At 41.5% G+C, this 27,061-nt stretch overlaps 1 protein-coding gene across 4 annotated transcripts in view; it reads left to right on the top strand.

The window, feature by feature from the left end:
- Positions 1-27,061, top strand: part of TAFA4 (TAFA chemokine like family member 4) — a 158,171-nt gene that overhangs the window by 14,319 nt on the left and 116,791 nt on the right. For 3 of the 4 annotated variants that reach the window (XM_058562691.1, XM_058562673.1, XM_058562682.1), the window contains exon 2: positions 26,292-26,427. The exons of the other annotated variant lie outside the window; for it this stretch is intronic. The gene's annotated coding sequence lies outside the window, so the exon portion shown is untranslated. The remainder of the gene's footprint in view (positions 1-26,291; positions 26,428-27,061) is intronic. 4 annotated transcript variants of the gene reach the window in all.

Below are 27,061 nucleotides of genomic sequence, written 5' to 3'. Positions count from 1 at the left end.
CTGGGGAGTCCTCCTAAAATTGAGAGTGGAGCCCTTTGTGAATCTCTTAAGTCCTGGAATGTGATGTAGTAGTTGGTGCTCCATTAGCTATCTTGTCCTATGAGGTGACCTTGAGGGTGAAACGCAGATGGGAAGAAGGCAAAGCAGGAAGGTAGAAGCAGCCTGAGGCCCTGATGATTCTGTGGAGCTGAAGTACCTGCCTGAACCTGGCAAGTCAGGTCTACCATTGGACTAAGTCTACCATTGGACTTAATTTTTGTAAAAGAGCAAGCCATTTTGTGTTGAAGCCTTTATTTTCTATGTCATTGTTACATGCAGTGAGATGAAATGATACAGGCAGAATGCAGTGACAAGTAAGGTCAGAACCCAACCCTTAATGAATTCATAATGTGGTAGAAGGACGTACAGTCTGTAAATCCAGAATGGTGGGAGTTATGTGTAGACATAGCTTTAGTTCTGGAAAACCTGAGTGATGGGAAGGCAAACTAAAGAACAGATTTGAAACTGGAGGGATGAATATGACACAGATAGATACTCAGAGTCATTTCTGGGGAGAGTCAAACGGAGATACTCTGTGCTTTGGGGGCAAGAAGTGAAGAAGACTGCCAAGGTTGTTAAAAGCCATCCGAGAATTCTCCAAATTGCCAGTATTGAAGTTAGTTACAACTCATTCTCAAATAAATTGAAGTCCTATTCGTTTGATGTGTTTTGACAGGAAATGTATATTTACTGCCTGAAATGACTCCAATTGCTGAGCTCTGAACCACAGTATTTCATAAATGATTAACATTAGACAGAGCCCGTAGGAACCTCACACCTTTTCTTAAACAGCATTCCACAAGAAAGAATTTCTCACAATTGCAAGGTATTTACTCTATTTCCAAAAGTACACATTCACCTGGGTAGATTTGAACTTGTCTGTCAAAAACAGTTATTGCTTTTGCAGATAGGGAAATAGTCACTTAAAATCTAAGGAGATGAGCAGATAAATTCAGCGTATCTTGATCAATTCAATATTTATTGAATAAGGATAGAACTTCCTCTAAGTTTCTTTCTTCCTCTATGTATTTCTCAAATCCCTATTTTGCATAAAGTGAAGAGGTGGGAAAATTCATCTTCTGTCACTGTTTCTTATCAGCCAGTTCGTATCCCAATTATTTTCTGTTGGTAGATTTCCAACAACAGCCTTAAATGTTTATACTTTAAAGATACACAAATGGCTTGAAAACAGAAGAGTTGGTTGGCTTTTAAGCAAGAACTAACCCGAGGGCACAGTAAACATTCCAGAAAAAAATGGACAATTTTACAGTGTGATACAAGAAATTCATAATGTTCGCTCGTGATAGTTTGTGGTTGTATTGTCTTTTGTGGCGAGGATCTTCTGATAGGCTCTGGTTACCATTGGGTCAGAACTCAGAGCTCGGACACATACTGTGAGCTTTACAAAGTCAAAATTTGGAGCCAAGGAGCTAAACACGGTCGGTTTTCAAGAACAGCTTCTCAATGAGGAAGGATTAGAGGAGTATGTGACTTGATGGGGCAGCATCCGTGGCAAAGGTGGAAGTTATCTGCTAGAGCTGAGATCAGCAAACTTTTTCTCTGAATGGCCACGTAGTAAAGATTTTAGGCTTTGTGGGCCACATGGTCTTTGTTAGAGCTACTCAGTTCTGCCGTTGTAGTGGGAGAAGAGCCAGAGACAATATGTAAATGAATGAGCAGGGTGATGGTCTAATAACACACCACTTAGGGACATTGGAATTTGAATTTCATATAATTTTCATGTGTCAAGAAATATTATCTTTTTTGATTTCCCCCAACCATTTAAAAATCTAAAAACCATTCTTAGTTTACTGGTTGTACAAAAAACAGACAGTGGGCTGGCTTTGGTCCTTGGTGTAATTTGTCCACCCCTGGACTAGAATAAAGGCCCGTTTGACTCCCCTCCCTGGCTGAGGCATGCACTGCTCCATAGTCTAGTGATTTTCAAATTTCAGTCATTCACACACTGCCTTCATGTTATTATTGTTATTTGTTTTGGTGAGGAAGATTAGCCCTGAGCTAACATCTGTGCCAATCTTCCTCTATTTTATATGTGGGACACTACCTGCCACAGCATGGCTTGATGAGCCGTGTAGATCCACACCTGGGATCCGAACCCGCAAACCCCAGGCTGCTGAAGCGGAGCGTGTGTACCTAACCGCTATGGCACCGGCTGGCCCCTCGTGGTTTGTTTTTACCATATTTTTCTTGAAATAGACTTCTATTCAGTCTCATCTTAAACAATATCTGTGAAATAATGAGTTTGATGTTCTGATTAATCAAATACAGGCTAAATGCATCACTACTTAAATAACCTTTAAAACCATTAATTACTAAAATGGAAAAAATTTATCTTTGCACATAAAATCACATGTACCATACTGACTCAGTACTTTTTGTTAATTTTTAAAAATTGAGGCATAACTTATAATAAAGTGCCCAAATCTTAACCGTTAGAGCTTAGTGAATTTGCACATGCATACACATCCATGAAACCGCTACTCAGATAGCATGCAGAATTGGCAGCACCCAGATGGGTCCCTTGTCCCCGCTCCTAGTCATACCACTCCTCTCAGGTGACCACTAGTCTCCCTCTGCCAGCAGAGCATAGTTTTCCCTTTTCTATAGCTTTATATAAATGGAAACATACCGTATGTATTCTTTCCTGTCTGAGTTTTTTGGTCAACATTATGTCTGCTGTTGCATGTAGCAGTAGTTCTTCACTGCTGTGTAGTATTTCATTGTATTAATAGGCCACTCTTATCCATTCTAGTTTTGAACATTTGGGTGTTGTCTAGGTTTTGGCTACTATGCGTTAGGCTGCTATGGACATTCTCATACATGTTTTTGGTAGACGTACATACTTGTTTCTGTTGCATAGCCTTGTTTTTTTCAGACCGAATGAGCCAGAGCTATTTCTTGCCAGAATTGTTCGATAATAAGAATAAAACATAGTTAACACTTCTATAGCACTTATCATGTGCTAAGCACTATTTGAAATCCTTTGCTTGCATTAGCCCATTTAATTGGGGTGAGTAGGATTATTGTCATCATTTTACAGATGAGGAAACTGAGGAACAGAGTGATGAAGCATCTTGCCAGGGTCATACAGCTAGTAACTTACAGAGCTTGAATTTGTTTCTGTGTCTCATTGAGAATGTCTTTCAAACATTGGTCAGATTAGTAACATTGATTTCTCCAAATGGTCACCATTCTGTAGGACCTCATGCCGAGAGAGGGCGAGTGAGGAACCGCACTGTAAACTGAACGCCAGCAGCTCATGACTTCAGCTGGAATTTGAACCCAGGCGGTCTGGCTTCAACGGCCCTGCTCATAGCCATTCTGCTAAATAAAACAAGCTTTGTCTTTGTCAGCCTTTCTCTGTCCCTTCCAGGTTATCTTGTTCCCTCTTCCTGGGCTCTTTCCTGCCCCAGCTGCTGCTGCTGCCTTCCCGGTGCCTTCTATTCTGTTCCCTGATGGCCAGCTTTATTTTGCAGCCCCGCTCGGTCACCAGGTCTGAAAGTGGCAGAACTGGGTGGCCTTTAGAAAGTTGGGTCCTGGAGTCACTCACCTGGATTTAAATCTTGGCTTTAGTCCTGACTCTCTGTGCAACCCTGGGCAAATAATGTCAGCCCTTTCAGACATCCTCGTCTGTAAAACAGAAGATATCAGATGATAATTAGATAGGAAATGTATGTTTCAGGAAGTTTTCATTAGATATAAGCAGCCATTGTATTTTTTATTATTTATTTTGGTGGTGGTTATTCAAAATGAGTGTCATTAGGGCCGTTTAAATGAATGACTGAGCAGCTGAAAGTCTCCCATGGTAATTCCTCTAGGACAGACAAATCCTTCTAAGAGTTGATCTCTAATAGTCTGGCTGGGGAAATATTTGGGGGCAGGGTTCCTTCCCCCAGTGCCTTCAGTCACACCTTTCCCTGCAGCCACCCTGCCTTAGGAACCTGGATGAATACCTTGAACCCCCAAAGTGAGACCCACAAGTGGTTTAACGTGTACCCAGAGGAAAACATCAGAGAACCGAGAGTCTTTTCCTCTGACTTTGTTCATCTCTAGTGGTTTGCTGAAGCCCAGAGAGAGTATTCTTAGGGCTTTCCAATTTTCAGGCTCTAACAGAAGAAAAGCTGGGTTTGATCCCTTGGGGCTTAAAAAAAACGCCATGAATCTGGGAGCACTTGAACGGGAGCCGATGGCACCTTGGTTCTCCCGGTTTTCAGCTAAACCCGTTATTAATTCTCTCCGAATGCAGCGGCACACGCAGATGAGTGCGAGTTGATTAACAGCACGCTGCTTCCTTGCTCATCTGGTCCCAAACACCTCGAAAATGCAGCAGGATGGGGGTGGGGGGAACCAGGGGTGTTCATTGTGCAGAAAAAAGAAGCCCAATATAGTGTTGCTCGTCTCATTTTGCATTAATGCTACTATTTTGCATTTAATTAATGGCCAGTAGTTAAGTCAGGCATCTAACCATTTGGTTGTGTCCTTGAGCTGCAATCTTTTAATCATGGCAGCCCCCCCATCCCCTCTTCTTTTGATGTACTATTCTGCAGGCAAATAAAAAGACCCAGATTCCATGGGACTGGTAAAAGTGGAAGGGAGATTTTGGTTTGTAGGTCTTTCCTGATATTTCATGATTAAAGGGGCCCTGGCAGTTGTAGAAAAGGAAATTGGCTTACATACCCTTTAGGAGTGGGCTTTTCTTTAATGTCTTGGGAAGTAGGAAACAGACAACGGGGAAAATAATAGAATGGAAATAATGGAATAAAGGTGCGGGAAATGTTCTGTGAGCCTAGACCCAAAGAATGAAGGAGAAGGATCAGTGATTCGCTGGAATGTAGCGGATGAAACATTGATCCAAGGGGCTTACGGGAGGGGAGTGATGCCTCGGAGGTGAGGTGCGGAGAATTGAAATGATTTCACAGCGCTTGGGCTGATGATGTGGGCAGGAGAGCCCTCTGCGTGGGTAAGAAACGTGTTACTACCAATAAGGGTTTTGAGCCAAGGCAGCCCCACCTGCTGATACATACATCCCAACTTACATACGACCTTCCCTGTGCATTTTATTTTTCTGTTTAACCTTTTCTGACATACTGCCGTAAATTAAGCCATCTTCTCTCCCTATCCCCTATCCGTTACCCCAAGACTACAAGTGAACTTGTATTTTTGTGTCTCTAGGTTTATCGGTTCTCTGGTTTATTTATAAGCCATGCGGCGGCTGGTGGTGTCCAGCACATAGACTTCCAAGTATTTGTTGAACAAATGATTAGTTTTGGGGATTCTGCTATGCTGGAGACATGCTCTATATTAAGGGAGTCCCCTCTGAAGTTCTAGTTTGCAGTTCCGGTTTGGAGGATGTGTGTAGTATGTGTATGTGTGTGTATATATGGCTTTGGGCAAACCATTTAACCTCTCTCACAGCTTCTGTGTCTCCATTTGTAAAACAGAGTTGATCATACTCATCACCTGGGTGGATGTGAGGTATAAATGAGCTAGCATAGGGACCTTGTCCAGCACGGTGCCCGACACATAATGTCCCTGTTAATGTCCCCTTTTTCTTTACCCTCTTAATCTAAAATCCACAGGGTATGTAAATCTTTTAAAAAAGAACATTTGGCTCTTATTGGACAGCACCTTTTAATTGTTGATATTTTGTCTTTGTCTTATGAGAAGACGATAGAGACGTGGGGGAGAGCAGTAAGAAATCTCCAATGCAGTCTTCTATAGGAAAGAAAATGGATTATGGAGGATTAATCTGTACAGTTCATTTTATTGATTGGCTTGGCATAATTGCTCTCCTCTCCAAAATCAGCAGTGTCTCTGCTTTCAGCAGCAGGCTGCTCAGAATGTGAACAGTGCCCTTAACATGTTTTGGGGCTATAGTTATTGAAATGTGAATTCAGTGAAAGAGAAAGATACAGAGTTTGACCCTCTTTTTGGGAATGTGAAATTAAAATGAGCAAATATTTCAGGCAAAATCTATCATCAGATTTTTTTTACATGTTTAGTAATTTAATAGGCGGGAAAAGTTGATGTTTATCAAGCAATTAAGTACCGACCATTGTGTCATTGAAGTTTTATTAGGACAAACCTATAAGGTTGGGACAATGTAATCTGATTGCACATGGATTTGGTGCTGAATTAAGTGTGTAAAAGAAAAGTCATATATAGTCAGAATTAGTCCCTGAAAAATCCCATAAAATATTTCTGCCTACAACTGTGTAGAAGAGTTCTTATCCCTAAAGTTTGAGAAGGACCGAGCTAGTCCATAGGAAGGAACAAAGGAATGTCTACGTGCAGAGGTGTGGGCATTCAAATTTGTTGAATAAATGAATGTTGAATGAATTCTGCTTATAACTATCAAAGTTCTATAGATGGGTGATGGGCGGAGAATTCTTAAGTATTTCTCTGGCTTAAAGGGTTGGCTCGCTTCTCTTTTAATCTCAAGCCTCTTTAACCTAAATCTATCCTACTAGATTTGTTGTTGTGAAGTTTAAAGGCTATTGTGGAGACAAACCTGACCCTGGTTACATTCTCAAGTGAGTTTGTATATTAAATGTGCCTCTAATGACTCCATTGTGCTATTAGAGGCCTCATTTTTATGGAGGAGAAGCTAGAGTGTGCCAAGTGACTCACTGTCACATACAGACACTAGGGTGGCCCTGCATGATCCCTGCCTCCTAGCAGTCACAGCTTTGTGTAATTGCCTTCCCTTGAATGTGGGTGGGATCTGACTTGCTTTTAACCAATGGAATACAGCAAAGGTGATGGGCTGTCACGTCTGTGATTGTGTTACATTATATAAACTCTGCTTGCTAGCAGGCTTGCTCTAGACTCTCTTTGATGCCTTGGAGAGGTAAGTGGACATGTTGGGGAAGCCCATGTGGCAAGCAAATGCAGATGACCGCTAGGAGCTGAGGGCAGCTCTGCCTGAGAGCCAGCAAAAAGCCCTGAAGCTCTCAGTCCTGCAACCACGAGGATGAGAAACTGAATGTTGCCAACAACCGTGAGAGTGGGGAAGTGGATTCTTCCCCAGTCAAGGCCAGATGAGAACCTAGCCCTGGCTGACACCCTGATTGCAGCTTCCTGAGATCCTGTGCAGAGCACCCAGCTAAACCGTGCCCAGACTCCTGGCCCACAGAAACTGTGAAATAATACCTGTGTGCTGTTTGAAGTCGCCAAGTTTGTAGTCATCTGTTATGCAGCAATAGATAGCTACTATAGTCACACAAATAGTGTCAGGGTTTTAAACCCCATCCCATTTGATGGTAGACACAAAGCTTTCGCAGATCTGTAAGGACCTTAAAGGCCTCCTCGTCCAGCAGCCTTTTGGTGGACGCCTGATCTTTCACAGTGTTCCTGGCAAGTGGTCAGCCAGCTCCTGTGGGACTCCTCCAGACTGGGGGAATTCATTGTCTTTTGAGGCATTTGTATTCCACTGGACAGCTTTCTATTTCATTGGTTGATTGATTCATTTACTTATTCAATAGAAGTATTTCCTGGGGGCCTCCCCTGGGCCAGGCACTGTGCTAGGTGCTAGGCAGTGAGTACGATGGCCATGGGTCCTGACCCTTAAAACTGACATTGTCATAATTATTAGAACTTATTTCTACATGGCCATGAATTTTATCTTACCGTAATTTCTCTCTCAAGTCCTAGTTCTGCCTAATGGGCTCCGAAGACTAGTTCCAATCGCTTTTCCATAAGACAGCACTTCAGATATTAACTATTGTTGTCATTTTTGTCCCCCTGAGTCTTTTTTTCAGAGTTGCCGTCTTCCCAGTTACCATTTGGCATAATGCCTTGTCTAGAGTTCTGCAGCCCAGTACAGTAACCGTGAGCCATAAGCGGCTGCGTAAATTTAAATTGATTAGAATTAAATAAAACTGGAAACTCAGTTCCTCAGCCGTACTAGCCACATGTCAGGAGCTCAGTAGCCATGAGGGGAAGTGACTACGGAGGTATAGAACATTTCCTCACGGCAGGAAGTGCTACGGGGAGGGGCTGGGCCAGCTCGCTGGCCATGGGTGCCGAATGAAACCTGATTTGTCCGTATCATCCTTAAATTGAACTGAGTAACATAATGTCCTTCATTCTGGTCTGACTCATTCAGAGTATAACCAAACTATCCCTTCTCTTGTTTTAAGTAATATACTTTTATTAATGAAACATAAGATCAAAGTAACATTTTAACGGCCATATTTTATTCCTCATTTTAAATTTAAAGTCAATTAAGACATTTACAAGCAATCTTTCTCTGTGTGCTAATGGAGAGCAGTGTTTCTTCCGTCCTGTACTTGTCCATTTATGTTGTTAGACCCAAGCTTTATATTTTGCTTTTACCTCTAGAGAATTACATTTTGTTAACTTTCAATGGATCGGTCACTTGATTGGAATTTTTTCAATTTTGCTTCCAACCTCTCAGAATCGTTGTTTTCCTTCCTAGCTTTAGGTCATCCCCAAATTTGAGTGGAATGCTGGCAACATTGGCATCCAAATTATTGATAAGAAGATGAAGAGGACAGGGCTTGGATAGAGCCTAGTGGCGTACCACTAGAGACTATACTCTAAATTGACGTAGAATAATTAATCAGCACTTTGAAAGGAAAACTTTTAGTGGGTCATCCGTCTACTTATTTTCATTATATCTAACCTGTGTTTCTTTATATTTTTGCATTGAAATTTGATGAAAAACTTAGAATGTCTTGCTGAATTCCAGATTTTATGACTGACTGACCCTAACAGTCTCTTCATCATCAACTTTGGTGAGTATGAAAAAAGGGAATGAGCATTGCCTCGTATAAATTATTCTTAGTGATCCATGCTGATTCCAAGTAATCATTTTTGCTCCCTGCCCCCCATGTTGATAATGGCCTTGTAAGGATTTTTTGTGAGATTGGCAGATGCTTACTGATTTCTGATAGGCAGAGCCTCTGTTTTCATTCCTTTTCATTTGCTGGTACAACTCCTGTTCTCTAGGATTTTTCCTAGTTTGCCAACAATGGTTTTGCCACCTCACACTTCGCACCATCAGTAGCATGGGGTTTAATTCATCAGGGCCAGAAGCCTCAGACTTATTTAGAGAGGGCAGGCACTCTGACAATCGCACCACCTATTTTGGACCTCAATTCCCTCTAATGGGTGTCCCCTCTACCCTTTATGGAAAGCGTCTCATCCCTCTTGACAGAACACAGATGGGGACTGGTGGTTGAGTCATTCTACTTGCTGTCACCCGTGAGCATCACACCACTCTCTCCAAGCCTGAGACCTACGTCGTCTTGTTGTTCTCCGTGCCCTGAGCATAACAAAAATAGCCCTTTTGTAGTTCTGCACATTTTCTGCTGGGCTCAGCTCATTCCAGCCTTTTGCCTTCCTGACACTCGTATCAGAAGCTGGAAGATTTTTCATTTGAGGATCGAGGCATTCTCCACAGCAGATGACTTTAAAGGAGCCAGCTAGATAGAAAGCTGTTGTATTGAGAATGACAGTTGGTGCATATCTTTGCCTCCACCTTCTGTTCGGACAATAAGCATTAATTTCTTTGACTACTTTGGGTATTAGTGGAGGATCAATTTCTCTAAACCGTCTCTCCCTTGCCTTTTTTTCTCTCTCTTCGCTAAAATCACTTTTTTGAGACCGTTTCATGGTGGGTGTAGTATACTGTGGAAACTGGTTTTCAGATGGCAGAGTTCTGTACAAGATACAGGCAGGCTTCCAGCACCTTCAAAACACCGTCACCACGGAAAGTCAGCTGTGCAGTGAACACGGATTTAACAAGCCCCGGAGCTTGTGGTTAAGAGAAGGATTCTGGAGTCAGACGCTTGCCAGTTCAAATCCCAGCTTCCCTACTTATCAGCTTTATGACCTCGGCCAAATGATTAACTTTGCTGTGTTTGAATTTCCTCTAAGGGGGTCCCTCCCTCAGAAGGCTGTTGGGAGACTCGAATGAGTTACTGTATATAACAAGTTTTCAGCCTAGTATTTGGCACATAGTTAATGCTAAATAAAAGCTCTCTAATCACAACGATTATTATTTGCATACTGAGCCTCTCAAGGCTAAAAGGCTCCCAATAATTGAAATTAAAGGGCAGTCAGCTGGTGAGATCTTCAATTCTAATGCCCGGGGAGGGACATGTGAAATCAATACCTGATTTTCTGTTACGTCAATCAATGTATCATTGCCCAGGGCATGAGGAAGAAACGGAGAGCAGAGCTGGCTGTGCCATCCTCAGGAAGGAAACATGCCCTCTGAGGAGCGTGCCATCTGCATCCTGCGTCCTTGTCTGGCCTGCTGTGTACACAGAACACTGTTTCGCCTCACATGTACCTATTCCCACTTGGCTTCTTATCTTCTCTTCTTGAGATGTGAAATTACTTTGTGGTTTACTTTCGTTTTTTGCTTTCCAAAGTGCCCTGGGACCACAGGCAGTTTGGGATCTTTACTTTGGTTAGAGCCTGGTTAACACTGTGAAACTCTAAGTTCAGTGATCTATGGATGAAAATGTGGTGAGAAAAAAGAAAAAAAAAAGAAAAGGAATACTTTGGTTTGGTTGGAAGTTGGCCTGAAGTCAGGGCCTTGTATATTGTACATAACTTGTCACCATCTGAAAACGAATTTTCGCAGTATGCTTACTCCCTGACGGGTGAGAACTCCTGGTTGTAATAAATGCTCGCCTTCATCCACCCTGTGGGAGACTGCACTGACTAGCGCTCTAGCTGGCTTCTTTGCCCCTCAGGGCCTTTGGATGTGCTGTTCCCTCTGTTTAAAAGCTCTTCCTCCACATGTCCCACCGCTGGCTCCTTCTCATCATTCAGGCTTCAACTCAAAAGAACAATTCCTGACTACCCTTGCTGAATTATCCTCTCTGCCCTCTCCTCTTCCCTCGTCACTCTTTCTCCTATCATCTCTGTTTATCAATATCTAGAATACTGATTTTTCAGATGGCTGCCATCAGAATACAGGGTGTATGAGGGCAGTGACCTCGCCTGTCCCGTTCATTGCTGTGTCCCCGTGCCTGAGGCACGGCCTAGCACATAGCTAGGGCTCAGAAATATTTGATGAGTGAATGAATTTTAAGATTCAAGGCAGGGGAAGCTACTCGAGAAGAAAAAAGCTCACATTCCACATTTGCCCTGGGCGGCAGATTCCTCTGATGTCTCATGTCGTAAACCTCAGCCCCCACAGCTGCAAAGGACTGTTCCAGGCAAGTTCAGAGGTGAATCTGTGGGAAGCTGAGGGATGTAACGAGGTACCAGCTGGTATGAGTTCTGTCCCTAGCATTGGCCAGGCATCCTTCCGCTGTCTACCCGGGGCCTTCTCCAACTCGATGGTGTACAAGCAAAGGCAGCCCAGAAGAACCCGGGAGTTAATGTCCCTAATGGAAACCTGGTGGATAAATGCTTTCACCTCCTGTCCTTAAGTGGATGGTTCTAGAAGCCGTTCTCTAGGCTTCTTGGGAGGCCCTGGTGGGATCCAGCTGCCGTTGCTCCCATCAGCGACCTCAGTCATGCGCTCTTGTCTTACATCTTTGTCTCAGGCTGTGCTTTGGGGAGAACCCACCCTAAGACCCCATTCAAATTGATAACTTCCCTGCATTGTTGCCTACCCTTTGCAGAGCCCGCCTAGACACTTGTGATATAAATTGGGAAACCTTTTATGAACCTCTTTATTAATCTTTGCCTGCTTGTATGTTTTATCTCCTTCAGGATGACAAGGGTCTCTTTGCCCTTGGACTTTGGACATCCGTTATCCTAAAGATCTTTGAAACCTCACCTCCCTTTTCTCACGGCTGTTCTTTGAGCCATCCGCTGGCCTCCAGCTCTCTCAGTTTCTTTCTTGAAGACACAATCACGGCGTCCAGCTTGCTGTTGCTTTCTCAGGCCATGCGTATTTACAGCGCTGGCTTTGAGACTGCGGGCTAACTTTCAGAGGTGCCTGCTTTGAAAGAGAATTTCTGAAGGACCTCTGTGGGGATAATGAGGCCATTTCTACACTCACGCGTTAGAATATATTAAGAAGAGTGGTTGCAAGAAGGGCTTGAAACGATGGTGCTTTCTATGCAGGGCAAATTGTTTTTTTTTTTTTGACCTTCCAAAAATCATTCTGCAACTGTTCCCTGGTGCTTTTGTGGCTGGTTTATGCCTTACACAAAAGTCATTGCATCATCTGTCTGTTTTCTTTCAAACTTCCTGTGTCCGTACCGGCGGCATTGGTGGGTGAAAGGTTCAGCTTACGTAGGGTGGGAGGGAGGAAAGAGAGAGAAGGCAGCTGTGATACTGCACGTGGATGAGAGGGTCCTGCCAGCTCTGCGGATGTAGATTCTTTAACCTCTTCTACGCCATGCGTCCCTTTGGAGGTTTGAAGCCAGTGGATCCTGTCTCTGTTTTAAAACACAAAACAAAATTCATAGGATTACGAAGGAAGCCAACTATACCAAAATGTAGTGATGAAAACATTAAAGCAATCTGTGATGTAGAACGTGGGCTTCTGTATTAATACATTAAACAACATGATCTACAGGCAGATCCATTAACTATATAATCGTGAGGTTGTGATGGACACGTATTTTGAGGTATCTGCAACAAACTGTAATCTGACTTGAAAATACCTGTGGTTTCTATTTGTGATCAAGTCATAGGAACTGCTGAACACCCCTGTGGTTTGTTGCCCACATACCTAATGGAAGGAAATGATGAATTTCAAATAGAGGTTAGTGAGAATAAAGATGTTATTTTTTTTCCCTCATCCCGGTTCACAGATCACTGAATTCTCTCCAAGGTCCCCAGATTCAGAATCCCTATTCTCAGGGATTGGCAGTTGCTTTAAGGCCCAGGCGGAAGCTCCTGTTTGCTAGGTGAGTGGTGACCCTTTGCTGCAGCATCTGCCTCCCAAGAGATGCTCAGCAAATGTGGGTTGCCGGGAAGCTATGCCCAGCACCATGCCTGCTGTTATCACAGGTCAGATAAATGTTAATGACGAGACTGGTGATGCTGGGATGTTATTGCTCAGGATTCCTGTCCCTGCTCTTTTTTTTTTTTTTTGGCTCCTTTCATCTATTATAGAAATGGCCATTGATTGGGAGAACCAATGATGTCTGAAATTACTTATTAGATTGAAAATACTTTGGAAAGTGATTTTACTAACTTGGGTTGTCAGGTTTTCTCAGGCAGGATCTGTTTGCTGATTACTACCTTGCATAATGTTGTAGGGTGAACAAGCCTGATTTTTGTTTTGATATCAGGTGTTTTCATGTCCAAGAAGGTTCTCATACCCACATACGAAAATATACACATTCAAAGTAAAAATATTAGAAGAGAAAGCTCCAAGGACAAGATTATGACTAGAGTGTGCACACACAAAGTGAACGATACAAGTGTTGGCTGAAAAAAATGGTGGTGGGGTAAAAGAGAGGGAGGAGTGAATGCCCATTTTTAGATTTTGGAAAGGCAGTGTTGCCCAGTGGTTAGGAGAGAAGACTCTGGAACCTGGGTTCATTTTCCAGTTCTCCCACTTGGTAGCTGACCTTGGGCAAGTCACATTACTTCCCTACATCCAGATTTCCTCTGTAAATGGAGGTGATGATAGCATCTACCTCAAAGCATGTGGGGAGGATTACATAACTTAATGCATAGAAAACTCTTAGAGCAGAGCCCGGCATTTATATGGGCTCTGGAAGTGGTCGTTGGCTGCTGTTGTTTTTCATTCTAACAACTCATATTAAGTTCGGTGCCGTTTACAGAGCCCTTCACTGTCCCCTGCCTACTTTGAACTTCACAGTAACCCAAGTAGCTATTTTAAAATCCATTTTTGAGATGAAGAACTTGAGGTTCAGAGAAGTCCAATGATTTGTCCGTTGAAAGGATGTGAGGCAGAGGGGACCAGAACCCAAGCTTTAGGATGGCAAGACCTACCCTTGTTCAAGTGTGTTCCGCTGCATTTAGTATATCGGCTGCAGTGAGCTTTTGCAGGTCATTTCAGATTTTTACAAACGAAGAGGACAGATCCTTCAAGGATCCAGCACTGTCCAGGAGAACTTTCTGCAATGGTGGAGATGTTCTGTATAATGCCATTCACCACGTGGAGCTGTTGAGCACTTGAAATATGGGTAGTGCCACTGATGAACTCAATTTTAAATTTTACTTCATTTAAGTTAGTTCAAATTGAAATGGCCACACGTGGCTCCTGCTCCCAATCGGACAGTGCGGACAGAGTTGCTCTTGTGTCAGAAGGCTTTACCTCAGGAAGATAATTTCTGGGGGCTCAGTTTCCCTGTCTATGAAATGGGATAATTTGGATTCAATTGAAAACTCACTTCAGCTAGGCCAAACAGAGATGAGAATTATTATTTTTTGAAAAGTTATAGAAGTTCCTGTGGAACCCAAGAGAAGGGAGGAAGACAGGCCAAGGAAAAGCTGAAAATAGAATGACTTTCGGGGACTGGGTCATGCTCTCCTGTCTCATTTCTGCTCCTTGCACGTCTGAGTCAAGCTTGTCTTTGTGAATACCGGCTTCCTTTGTTCCCCCTGCATGTGATGAGAGAAAGATGGCCACTCCACAACTCGCACATTTCTATCTCCCTCCTTCAACGCCTTATTCCAGACTAGCTGTCTCTCAGGCTCAATTCTAAGTTCCAGGAAGAGGAAACTTCACTTGGTTTGGCTTGAATTAGCCATGAGGGCTGAACTACATACCAAACCATGCAGCCCTGCCTTCTTGTATGAGGTTTGATGGAGGCTGGAATGTTCTCAGCAAGAGCGGCAGTTGTGAGTTGGGTCCACACCGGAGTGTCTCCAGGTAAACATTTTGCCACAAGGTGGAAACTGTGATTGAGAAACCAAATTTGTTAGGGAAAGGAGGTTGGACATCCTAGTAAGTTTAGGTTTTCAGATTCATTCATTGATTCAACAAATGTTTGTTGAATGCCTGGTACACACCAGGCTCTGTGCTAGGTCCTCTACTGAGGGCTAGAGATGAGATGCAGTGCTGAGAGAAGACACCTGATCTTTCTCCTCCTGGAGCTTCAAGTCTCATGGGGAAGACCCATATGAGTGTAACAAGGCAATTCTCAAGAATCAGGAGGAAAAGACTAAAATTTAGAGATTGTACTTAGTAATTAAGAGAGTATTTCCCTGAGGAGGTGATGATTGTCCTGAGACATGAAGATTAAGCAGGAATTAACTAGGTGGAGAAGGAGAGAAGAGTGTGTCTGGCTCCGAACAAAAGGAATGGCATGTGCAAAGGCCCTGTGGGAGGAAGGCTATGAAGGACTGGAAGAAAGAGCTGGAATTTCATTGTTTCTGCTCCCTTTGGCCCCAGTTACCAAAGGTACTTTGGAATTGAATATAATTGATGAGTTTTCAGGTGACTTTATTATTTTATTTAAAGGTTAAAGGTTCTGAAGCTCCCAAAGATAAATCTGCATTTCGTGTATTAACTTTTATGTTATGCTGCAAATTATGATAATCTTAGTTTTTACATGCATTTCTTCCTTTGGAGGATGGATAGTGTGTTTATTGCCTTGAGGGCATAAACTCATGACTAGAAAGCGAGGTCATTCTTCTCAGCCTCCTGTGTTTTTCAGCTTTAGAAGTCTCCTAAAGCATGCGGTCCATCTCTTGTGTGTTGGAATTATGGGATCCTGACCTAATATTTCCTTATTTGGCCGTACTTGCTGCCAGAATGTTTCCCTGATGCCCAAAGTGTGATTAGTGAATTCTTGTGTGAAAATGTGGACTCCACATAGAAATTTCTGAAAACTCAGGTTCTGGTTGTAATGCATGACAAATGTGAGCTGGTTCTTTTTCAGATCCTGAATAAGAGGAATGACTCACAGGCCCTTATCTGAGTCTGTGCTGTCAAAGCAGAGGAAGAGGTTAAGACAACTGCTGGGAATGCCAAAAGGTTTTCCAAATGAAGAAAAAGATAATCCAGACTCTATTGTTGTCTGTGGATGACAAGTGTGGTTACACCCATATGCCTAAATTTTTTTTTAACTTGCGTAATACATTTTATTTACCCACTATATCTAAAATACTATTTCAACATGAAATTAATATTAAAAGTTGTTAATGAAGTAGTTCTTTTTTGGTACTAAGTCTTTAAGATCCAGTGTGTTTTTTACACTTAGAGCACATCTCAACTCAGATGGTAAATTTTCATTGGAGATATTTGGTAGATATTTCATTTATTTCATAGTGTTTACATATGAAAAAGTAGCTATGTGGCTGACATTTATGTGGTGGATTCTTTCCTCAACTATGGCCCGTTGTTGGGAGGACTGCATCTTTTTTGCCAGCTCCGTGCTTGACCTGGGAGACGTTCCGAGTAGGACTTAGTATGTCGTGCAAACTCCGCTCTTCAGTCTTGACTGACACTACCTCCAGCCCCCTCTCTGGTTTTCCCAGACCTTTTCTATTTCACGCTCCCTTTTCCTCCCAGAGGGTAGCTTATTTTCTCCCCCGTTAAATAGAGGTTTAAAACAAAACGAGACAAAACTGCCTTATCAGGTTGTTCCGTGGATTAAATGAGATAAGTCAAGTCCCTGGTCCAATGTTTGCCCAGAGTAGCCATCTACTAAATTATCATCTCCGTTTCAGATTCTTTGATTCTCTTCTCTTGACTTAAACACGATGCAAGCAATCATATGGTTTTCTAGTGTTTCTAGGGCCCGTGAACATTTTTCTGGGTTCTTGGATCACGCATAACATGATCTTAATGTCAGATGAAGTGATTGGGTTTGAATCCCTGCGGGCCAGGACTGATCTTTGTTGAAGCTGTAAAACGTGCGTCCGAGGGGTCCTTTCCCGTCCCCTCCCCTTTTCACCATGTCCCTCTCTGGGTCGCCTGACTGCGCTCCCTTCCCTGTGCTGCACTCACTAGACCTTGTTCCTCACTTTCTTAGTTACCTAAAAACAAACCTACCAGTCCTTTGTCCCGTTCTCTCACACCTTGCAGTCTACCAGGAAGTCCATCAATGGATCCCAGTGGGATTCTTTGCCTGTTAGTTTCTGTGTGGTATCGTCTAAGTAACATTTTCATTTCATTATTTGGAAATAATGCTTTACCCTGAGGTAACTGTGTCAAGGTGGAAATGTTGCGTTTTGGTCTGGCAAGTAGGATGGGTAGACAAAAGGTGAGTGGATGAAGAGACAGGACAAGTTGAATCTTAGAGCTGTTAAAGCATATGGTGTTTTTTTTTATATATTTGTGTATTTATATCTGTCCCCATCAAAACAGATTTGAGAAAGCCTTTAAAAATATGCAGTGAAGTAAGAGATAAAGGGAAAATAAGGATAACTAAGCATAAGGTTAGTATGTAAAATGCATGATGAAAGGTCCTATTTACTTACTGAAGATAGACTATAAATTTGGCACTGAGCTTCCTAGTAGCCAAAGTGAAGAGTGAAAAACAATCAATTATAGGATGTACAGTGTCCATAAGATAAAAACTGGTTTTCTTGCTACCAAGACCTGAGACTTGAACCTTACAGGCTAGTGCATTAGTTTGCCTCCACGTGGAGTGTCTGAGATACCCAGTGGTGTATGTGAGAGGACATCTTCTTAAAGAGGTCTGACTTTATTGGTGCTCTGCTCTTGAGACAGCTGACCAAATTCATTCTCTGGTACTTGTAGGTTGAGACCTTAGTCTGTGCCAAACAAGCAGCTGATAAAATGTTTTGCCAGTTTTTCTTCTCTTGAGGGCACAGATAAGGCAGTTAGTAATTTTGTTGCACTTACCTGTAAGACAGACACCAGGCCTGAAGGGAATTAATGAAGGGACAAATGAGAGATTGCAAAATGGGAGTTTGCTCACTCACGTACTTAAGCACTCATTCATTCATTCATAAACGTTTCTGAAGAACCTGTCGTATGCTAGGTGCTGTTTTAAGCTTTGCAACATCAATTTTTCTTAGGCTCATCTGTCACCTGCTTCAAGCCATCACCATCTCTTGCTTGGATGCTTGCAGTAGTCTCTCAGTTTCTACTCTTGCCCCCTAGAGTACGTTCTCCATCCAGCAGCTGGAAGGCTCTTTTGAAAACCTAAACCACCTCCTATTTCTCTCTTGCTTAAAACTCACATCCCATTTGGAATAAAATCCCAGCTCCACACTACGATCTGCAAGCTCCCGTGTGATCTGCCCCTGGGACCCCTCTGACATCACCTCTCTCCTCTCTGCCTTGCTCTCTTCCCTCTGGCTGCTCAGACTGCCTCCCTGCTGCTGACCACACCGAGCGTACTTTGGCTTTAGGCTCCTGCAGGTCCGTGCTGTTTCTCTGGGAAACCTGGGATGCACTGCCCCGGAAGTCCACATTGTATCATTCACCATCGTGGCAGAGTCACCTCAGAGAGGCCCTGCCTGAACACTCGCTCCACACAGCCTCTTCTCCTCTGGGCCCAGCCAGCCTCTGTCACACTATCCACTTTGGTTTTCTCTGTAACACTTATCTCAATCCACAGTTATCTTATTCGCGCTTGTTCACCTGTTTCTCTGTCTCCCCAGCTAGAATGCAAGCCCCAGGACACCCAGCGCTTTATCCATCCTCTGTGCCAGCACCCAGCACAGGCGTGGTGTGGAGGAGTTGATCAAACAATACTTGTTGAAGGAATCATGCAGAGGGGCCACTGAACATGGAGACAGAGATTGCGCTCTGCTTTTCTGTATGACTTCCACGTGGTCAGCCCCCCTTACCTACCTCCTCTCCCTTCCTCCTTTCTCCAGGAGCGGCCCTTGCACCTCCCCCACCAAATCAAATCAGAACAAAACAAAACAAACTCGCAAACACATACAGATCTCTCCCCCCACCAACAATAGACAAAAACAAAAATTTAAAAATCTCAAAACACCTCTTTGCTCCTTTCCCCAAACACTCCTTTATCCTTTTACTCCTCTCTGTTGTTGCCTCTTCCAGGAAGTTTTCCTAGATTATAGCAGTCCTCACTGATCCTTCTCTTCTCGATGTTGTTCAAGTCTTTATTTTTATTATTCCAAAAGACAATGCCAGATATTAATGACCTTCTCTCTAAGTTCCTCCATGGATGTTTCTCTTTTCCAATTAGATTGTCACTTCTGGGTGGACAGGGGTTGGTCTTGTTCTTCATTTCCCCAGCATGTCCCGGTATAGAGCCAGGAATGTCAGTACATGCAGGATGAGTATTTGGAGCGTCTTTAAACAGCCCGGGGAGCTCTGATAGCTTGTAGCATGGTCTTGTGTTATAGAAGTAACAGGGAGAACCAACGAATACTGAATCCCTTTACGCTTTTGTGTTTCTTACGTGTAGTATCCTACATAAATAATTACCATTGCATTTAGAAGCTATTAGTATATTTGGATTTAACTTTTTTTGTAATGCCATTTAGTGTGATATTGTTATTTAAGTTATATAGTATCTTATGTTTACTTAAGGAGAGTTTGTATTCTGTTGTAAATATGGCTTTATTAAAAAATTAAAACATATCCTTACAATAAAAATGTCATCAGTTAACGTTAGCACTGTCAAAGGACTTCCCTTTTTTGCCACAGGAGGGCACTGTTGTCAAACAAAAGATGATTTTAAGGTTGAAAATTTGATAAAGGTTTAGCTTAAGCTTTTAAGAAGCATTTATCCCACTAATGGATTAAAATGGCCAATATTGTCAGCAGTGGGCATTGTCTTGCTGTAATCCTGCTGCAGCTGAATTTACTGTGTCTTCGTGTCCATGAGCTGTATGTTATCAACAGCTGAATCATACTGTATTTTTCCTAAAACACTCTGTGAGCCATTGTTACAGCTGGAAAGCACCTTAGTGGTCGTCTGGTTGGATTATATTAGTTTACAAGTGAGGAATTTGGGGAGCATAGAGGTTAAATGGCTATTCATTTGGGAGTGAAACTAAAGACTTATATTTATTCACCAATTTTTCAAAATATATTTAACACCCATGACATGCAGGACATTATGTTAGAGATTAGGGTAGAAGAAAAATAAGGTATCGTCCCTCCCCTCAAGAGACTTACATTCTGGTTGTAAGTGAACTGACCCCCCAACCCCCCGTCCCCCATCATAAGGCTTAAAGTTATAGAGGTGCTATGTCAGTATTTATGTCCAACTTACTCTATTTTTATGACTATTGTTTATGTAGAAGTTAGATCTAATATCACATAAAAACTTTTTAGCTAAAAGTTCAAGTGCTTGGCAACTTGTGGCTAGCCTCCAAAATATTATGTTGGTTATTTATTATGTTAATAAAATCCTTGGACACTCTGTCTTGACTATTTGAAAAATGAGAAATGAGAGGAAAATTTCCAATTAAAAACTTATCTAATTAAAAGAAATAAAGCCTCTGCAGTAAGGATAATTGGGCCTTGAGAGATTTATGGCTAAATTGCCATCAACGTTCACGTTTGCTCAGCCCCAGACCTGGGCAGTTTCTCTTGGACAATGAGCTGTGGAGTCATGCTGGGTGTCCCTGAATTTGGTGAGTGCATTTTATCTTATGTAACTTGCCAGTTTGTTTTCTGTATACCAGCTCCAATGAACCGTTATTACTTGGTGATGGTTGCTCTTGTACTCTTCATGGTTGCGGGAAGGCTAGAGTTTTTCTTCATTAACAAAATGCACTGTTTGCCTATACTTCCATTAGAAAGGAAAGTGTCACTGCGCTTAAGGATGCTGTGTGGTTTTAAGGAATTTCTCAGTTCTTAAAATGACAGAGTGTGAACTTTATAAAAGCACAACACATCTGTTTAATTTATTTAAATCATCTCTGACTAGAAGAGCCTTTTTAAAGAACTCTCCGCCACCTAATTTAGATGAGATGGTGTTGGTAACACTTGAAATTAATATGCTATTTGTAAAATCCTTTAATATTTAATAGACACATTTATTGTCTTTAATGGCTCATTTACAACTTGCTTTAGCTTGCTGGAAAATAGTTCAGTAGTAAATTCTTCGTAGATGTTTTTAAGCAAGCAATAAAAAAACAACTTATGATGTGTATACCACATTTTGGCAGAAAAATGTGCCCAGTTTAACACATGATGGTGAACATGCTGTAAATTATGAAGTAATTCCATGCATCGTGTGGTAATTATAAATGACAGCTCAGTGGAGGCATCAGCCAAGTATTTGTGCTTGAAATACATCCACATAAGCATCAAGACCTATTAAATACATTTACTTTCATCAGCACACTCTTAAATATAAGAAGATCATTAACACTTGTCTTGTTTCAGAATACATTTGTCAAGAGAGAGGTTACATTTGGTTTTGCATACTTTTGTGGAAAAGCTGTTTGAAAATTTCCCGAAGACAATTCAGTATGGTTGTTATTTAAGCAACTGGAAATGGGAACATCTTTCCTCGTTTCTGTCTGAAGAAATGATGAATTATTTTATGTCGGCGATTTCCATTTTGACGTTTCCATTGATTATCAGACAAGACTTCACTCCGTGGGACCACCTTTTTACCCCTTTTCCACTCATACAACCCTTTTTTACTCCCCAAACCCACGTTGCTAATTTTTGAAACATTGCTCACTTCTATCATCTTCTGTCTTGGTTGAGTGGAAATTAGTGTGGAAAAATGATTTACCACAATGTCTAAAATCTTAAGGGTGCCACTTCTTACATCATTAGCTGAAAGAATTATTCCTACTTGCGCCCTGTCCCCGAGGGGCTGAGAACCGGAGTCACAGCAGATCCCACCCCAGGAGGTCAGATGAACTGATGGTGAGTCTGGAAATAGCTAATTATTCAAACCTGCCCACTCTGGAGGTGATGCAAGATGGAGCTTTGAAACCTCCCCTGCGAGCAGTCAGGCAGGAAAGAGCAGTGCTGTTTAACAGCTTGAGGACTGTTTTGTCTTGTTATTAAGCCGGTGTCTGACTTGTATTGTTGCAAAACTGCCTCTGAATTGGAGTTTTGTCAGGAAATGAGTCTGAGTGGATGCACAGACAAAAATCCATTTTTTTTGGTTTTGTTTTGATGCTGAGTTCCTTCGCAGAAATCAACAGGAGTAATTTAGCCTTCCTGTGTTATGTTCTGGCTCTGCTGTGTCTTCTCTGGAATGTTTTAGAGGGGTTCTGAGCTGAGTGCAGTTGTTTTCCATCTCTTTGGACAATGGCAGCTTAAGCGTTCGAGGTCTTTAGAATTCTTGCATGTTTGGTCTTAATTTGGAAAATGACATAAGCCTTTAATAAATCTACAGCAAATCAGGATCACTATTTTTTACCAGCTTTGCAGAGATGAGGCAAAATTTTCTAGGGGTTAATATAAAACTTCTTAGGCAGCAAGCCAGGATCTGCTAGCAAATTCAGTCTAATTGCCTATACACATTTGTCCACAGACAGAATTTTCATATTTAGATTGATGATCAATGTCTTGAATTCCTGAAGAAAAATAGGTTTATTTTCAATCTGTTTACTAAAGCATGAAAAGGGACTAAGACTTTTTGGAAGTAACTTTACTGGCATTGAAACAGTAGGTAGCTTGGTGCCAGATGGCTTGAATTTGAATCCTGGTTAGCCACTTGCTGGCTGAATGACCTTGGGCAATCCTTATCCTCTCTATGCCTTGCTTTCCTTATCTGTATATCAGGATATAAATAAATCCTATATATATATTTTTTTGGTGAGGAAGATTAGCCCTGAGCTAACATCTGTTGCCAATCCTCCTCTTTTTGCTTGAGGAGGATTGGCCCTGAGCTAACATTTGTGCCAATCTTCCTCTATTTTGTATGCGGGATGCTGCCACAGCATGGCTTGACAAGCAGTTTGCAGGTCCACGCCCAGGATCCGAACCCACAAACCCCTGGCTGCGGAAGCGGAGTGTGCGAACCCAACCACTACACCACCAGGCTGGCCCCAGTAAATCCTATTTTTAAGTGAGTTAATATTTTAAAGTGCTTGACATAGTGCCTGACCCCTGGTGGGCACTATGTAAGTGTTTTTTAATAAAAAACAAAAACTTTCTCTGGGGGCTTGGGTGAATGCTCAGAGAGTGGAATTAACCAGAACATTCCAGGTATCAACTCTCCTCATTGTTTAGGATTGGTAATAAACTCTAAATCATTTTAGTATATCTGATAAACTGAAGCCTTTTAAGTAAATATTTAATGTCTTATTTTGGTATAATTTCTGACTTAGTGAAAAGTTGATAGTACAAAGAACTCTCATATACCCTTTCCCCATATTGACCAATTGCTTCCATTTTGCCCATTTTTTTTTTGTATTCATTCATCCAGTCATCCATTCGCTCTTCTTTTCTCCTCTTCCTTTCTATTTTTTTTTTCTCAGAATCATTTGAAAATAAGTTGGAGACATTTGCCCCTTTATTCTTAAATATTTCAGGGTGTATTTTTTTTTTTTAGGAAGATTAGCCCAGAGCTAACATCTGTTGCCAATTCTCTTCTTTTTTGCTGAGGAAGACTGGCCCTGGGCTGACATCCACGCCCATCTTCCTCTGCTTTATATGGGACGCTGCCACAGCATGGCTTGATAAGCAGTGCATAGGTCTGCGCCGGGGATCTGAACTGGTGAACCCTGGGCTGCCAAAGCAGAGTGGGCTAACTTAACCACTATGCCACTGGGCCAGCCCCTCAGGGTGTATTTTTTAATAACAGGACATTATCTTTCTTAACTACAGTGTTATGATCAATATCAGGAAATTTAATGTTGATACAACACTGTATTTAGTCTACAGGCCATATTTAGAAATTGTTAATTGTCCCAGTAATGTCCTTTATAGCTATATGTGTGTGTGTGCGTGTATGTGTATGTATGTGTGTATGTGTGTGGATATGTGTGTGTGTACGCAGTTTCTTCTGAGAATGACTCTGTATGTGTGTATTTTTCCTGGACCAAGATCCAATGTGGGATCACAATGGCATTTAGTTGCCATGCGTCTCTCCTTTATTGGGAGCAATTCCTCAGGTTTTTTTTGGTCTTTCATGACTTTGACACTTTTAAGAATTCAAAACAATCTTGTTGCAGAATGTCCCTAAATTTGAGTTAGTCTGATTTATTCTCATGGTTAGATCCAGGTTTAAGGTCATTGTATCTTTCGATTTTAAAGGGAACTGTGATATTTCATCACTGTAGATTTTTAGAGTGAAAATATGAGGAGAACTTGAGGCTGTACAGATTGACATGTGTGCAGTAAGGGGAGTGTACAAAACTGACAGGAGAGAGATTCTGAGGGGGCTCAGCTACAACAAGTAAATAACTATATTCCAAAAGAATAATCCTCTTAGGGAATTCACCCCACCAGTGGTGAAGGCAACTCCATCAAGAGAAAAGAAAGGTAAAACCTTGCTATTTCCTTGATAAGAAGTCAAGTGCAGGCAGAATTCTTTCTTGCGTACAAGAGAAATAAATTAAACATCTGAAGAATGTTCTCCTCTGCCTGGGAACCTCAAAGTTTCTTGGAACCCGGATACATAAAGAGGCATTCTGCTCTTTTGTTGTAAAAGAGTGACTGTCTCCACGTAATACCAATACGTAAGGGGAAAGGTGGAGAATGGAGCCCAGCATTCAAATGCTGAGTCTTTTTAGTTCTTTCTGAGAATGACTGGACACATTAAAAATTTTTTTTTTTTTTTTTTAGTCTAGATATGGGCAATGTTTTTCATCATTGAAAACACTGAGACTCTAAAAACAAATGGCTTTTGAAGGAGACTGATAGAAAGGACTGTGCTGTTGTTGGGAAACAACAGAGAGAAATGAAACACAGTAATTGCTTTTGGTGCCATGCACAAAATTATTGATGGTCTTGAATGTACTAAAGTTTAGAATTGATAACAAAGAGTTAATCCTTTTAAGCAAGTACCTTGGGTACACTCTAGGAAAATCTGACAGAGTGAGTTGCTGCTTAGCCTAAAATTAAACTCCTGGCTCCTTGTCTGGCATACGAACTATTAGATCACATTTCTTTTCAGTGATGGATCCATTTTTTAATGAATTGAAAAAGAATCCCCACTGGTTCCTTTTGTGTGACGAAAACAAGATAAATATTAGCTAGGAAAGGTCATTTTGGTTTCCAATATGTCGGTAGTTCATTATGATGGGTTCTGATAAATTATACTGTGTATTTCTTTCCAATAACAGAAGGTCACATTGTGCCCTTGGATGGGCATCAGGACAAACATAGTTAATAAAGTTGGAGAATCTGAGGATGAACAATTTCCAGTGTTTTTTTTTTTTTTTGAATACCTTATATTTATACAGTTATTCAAAGCCACTTCCCTCTTGTTGAGCTAATCACTCAAAGCCCACTCTCTCCTTTAGCCCCAAAAGGATGGGTCTTCAAGTCTATCACCCCCAGTGTTCTCTAGGCAAACGTGTAATTATCTTCAGGGGCATCTAAATAGGAGAAAAATCTTAATTGTGCTTTGTGGTGGATTTATAGTGGGCTCAACAGGATTCTAAAATAGACCGTGTTGCAAGGATTGTTTTTATATCATATTTGCAACTTTAATATTTATTGATGCATATCATTATTTCTCTCTGACCTCCACCACTGGGAGGGATGTATTTAACTTAGCAATGTTAAAAATGGTCTAGTTTCATGTTCCTTTTTTTTCTTGGGATGTCTTTGGTTTGGAGTCATCTGAGGCTTTCTTGTAAAAATGTTTTCTCTGAGTAGAAAAGTCTTTTTAGGTCTGTGCATTAAAGGAGTGTGAGTGTCAATTATGGCATTAACAAGTGGTCTTTGTATTTTGGTATGGTCTTTTATATTGGAAAGACTTTTGCCCTCTGCCTCCCATTAACCTTTTTCAAAACGCATCCTTCACAGATTGTTTAGCATCGTCTTCAGGTTTATATCAACCAAAGCTAGGAACTCAGATCTTCATGCTGGCTTTTCCATTGCTCTGTGAGCTTGGGCAAGTTGTGGAACTCTTGGGAATGGATCATCTCCAATTCTGTTTTCATTGCCTAGTTAATGAAACGGGAGAGTGAAATTTTGCATCATGAATGGTTTGAGACTCTGTCAAACTTTGAATGCCTTTGCTGCTGAGGGAACGTCTACTTTAAAACTATATTCTGTTAACTAATATCTGGCTAGTTAATACGTGCAGAATTCTGTATCTTTTTTCTCCCTGTATATTAGGACACTTTATAAATGTGGATGTGTTTGACTATCTACCACTCACCTGAAACTGCAGGTGTCGTAGTAAAAAACATTATTTTGCTACTGGAAATTTGTATTATTTCAGCATTAAAATGCTAATGGCTTCCTGTCTTTTTTGTTTTTTAAATAGGTCTTCCAAGCTAAGATAATTTTTTGCAGCAGCAGAAATGGTTGGTCCTAGCTACAAATGGGAATTTGGAGTCACTCTGAAATACGTCCTGCAATAATTGTGTTTGACTGGAACCAAATCTTATCAAGTCTCCAAGGTAAAATGGCTTTAACACATGCCTAGAGATGATATCTTTACGAAGCGTTAAGAATTTAGCAAAACCAACTATCCTGGGGTTGATGATCCTTTGTAAAAGCCTTCTTTTACATTAAATTTTTGGAAATTTTGGGAATCATCGTTTTTTTAATTTTAGCTCTCATCTTTGAAATTATTTCAGTTTGTAAAGCAGTGTTTTGGCTATTCAGTAGGGTGAAAGGTGAGATATTTAAGGTAAACCAATTTTGTTTTATGTTTGGACAAAAACGTTCAATGTAGAAGAAATTGAACTTGAAGTATCGTAGTAGATGGTGGTAGGTCAGAAATCCCATTACTGGGAGTCTGGATTATTGAATAAAATAAAGAACTATTGCCAAATAGCTGCCCACTCGTCCCCAGGCATTTCTTCAGGCAATCATCGCTATTGTTAACTAAAGACTCGTTCTAGGCCCTGGGAACTTGTTGCTATTCACTCAGGTACGGGGTACATAGAATTGTTCATGTAAGCAGACAACGGGTCAGAGATCATTGCCTCAGATTTAGAATGGCTGCCCTTGAGACTTTTGATTTGGGGTTTGTGTTGGGATTCAACCAGGAAAGCCGTTCTGATAATGTGGAACAGAAGGAATTGAATT

This window comes from Diceros bicornis, chromosome 2 (assembly GCF_020826845.1).
Source record: "Diceros bicornis minor isolate mBicDic1 chromosome 2, mDicBic1.mat.cur, whole genome shotgun sequence".
In the NCBI taxonomy this organism is placed as follows: domain Eukaryota; kingdom Metazoa; phylum Chordata; class Mammalia; order Perissodactyla; family Rhinocerotidae; genus Diceros; species Diceros bicornis.
The sequence above is the reverse complement of the archived record's forward strand: the minus strand, read 5'-3'. Positions and strand labels throughout refer to the sequence as shown.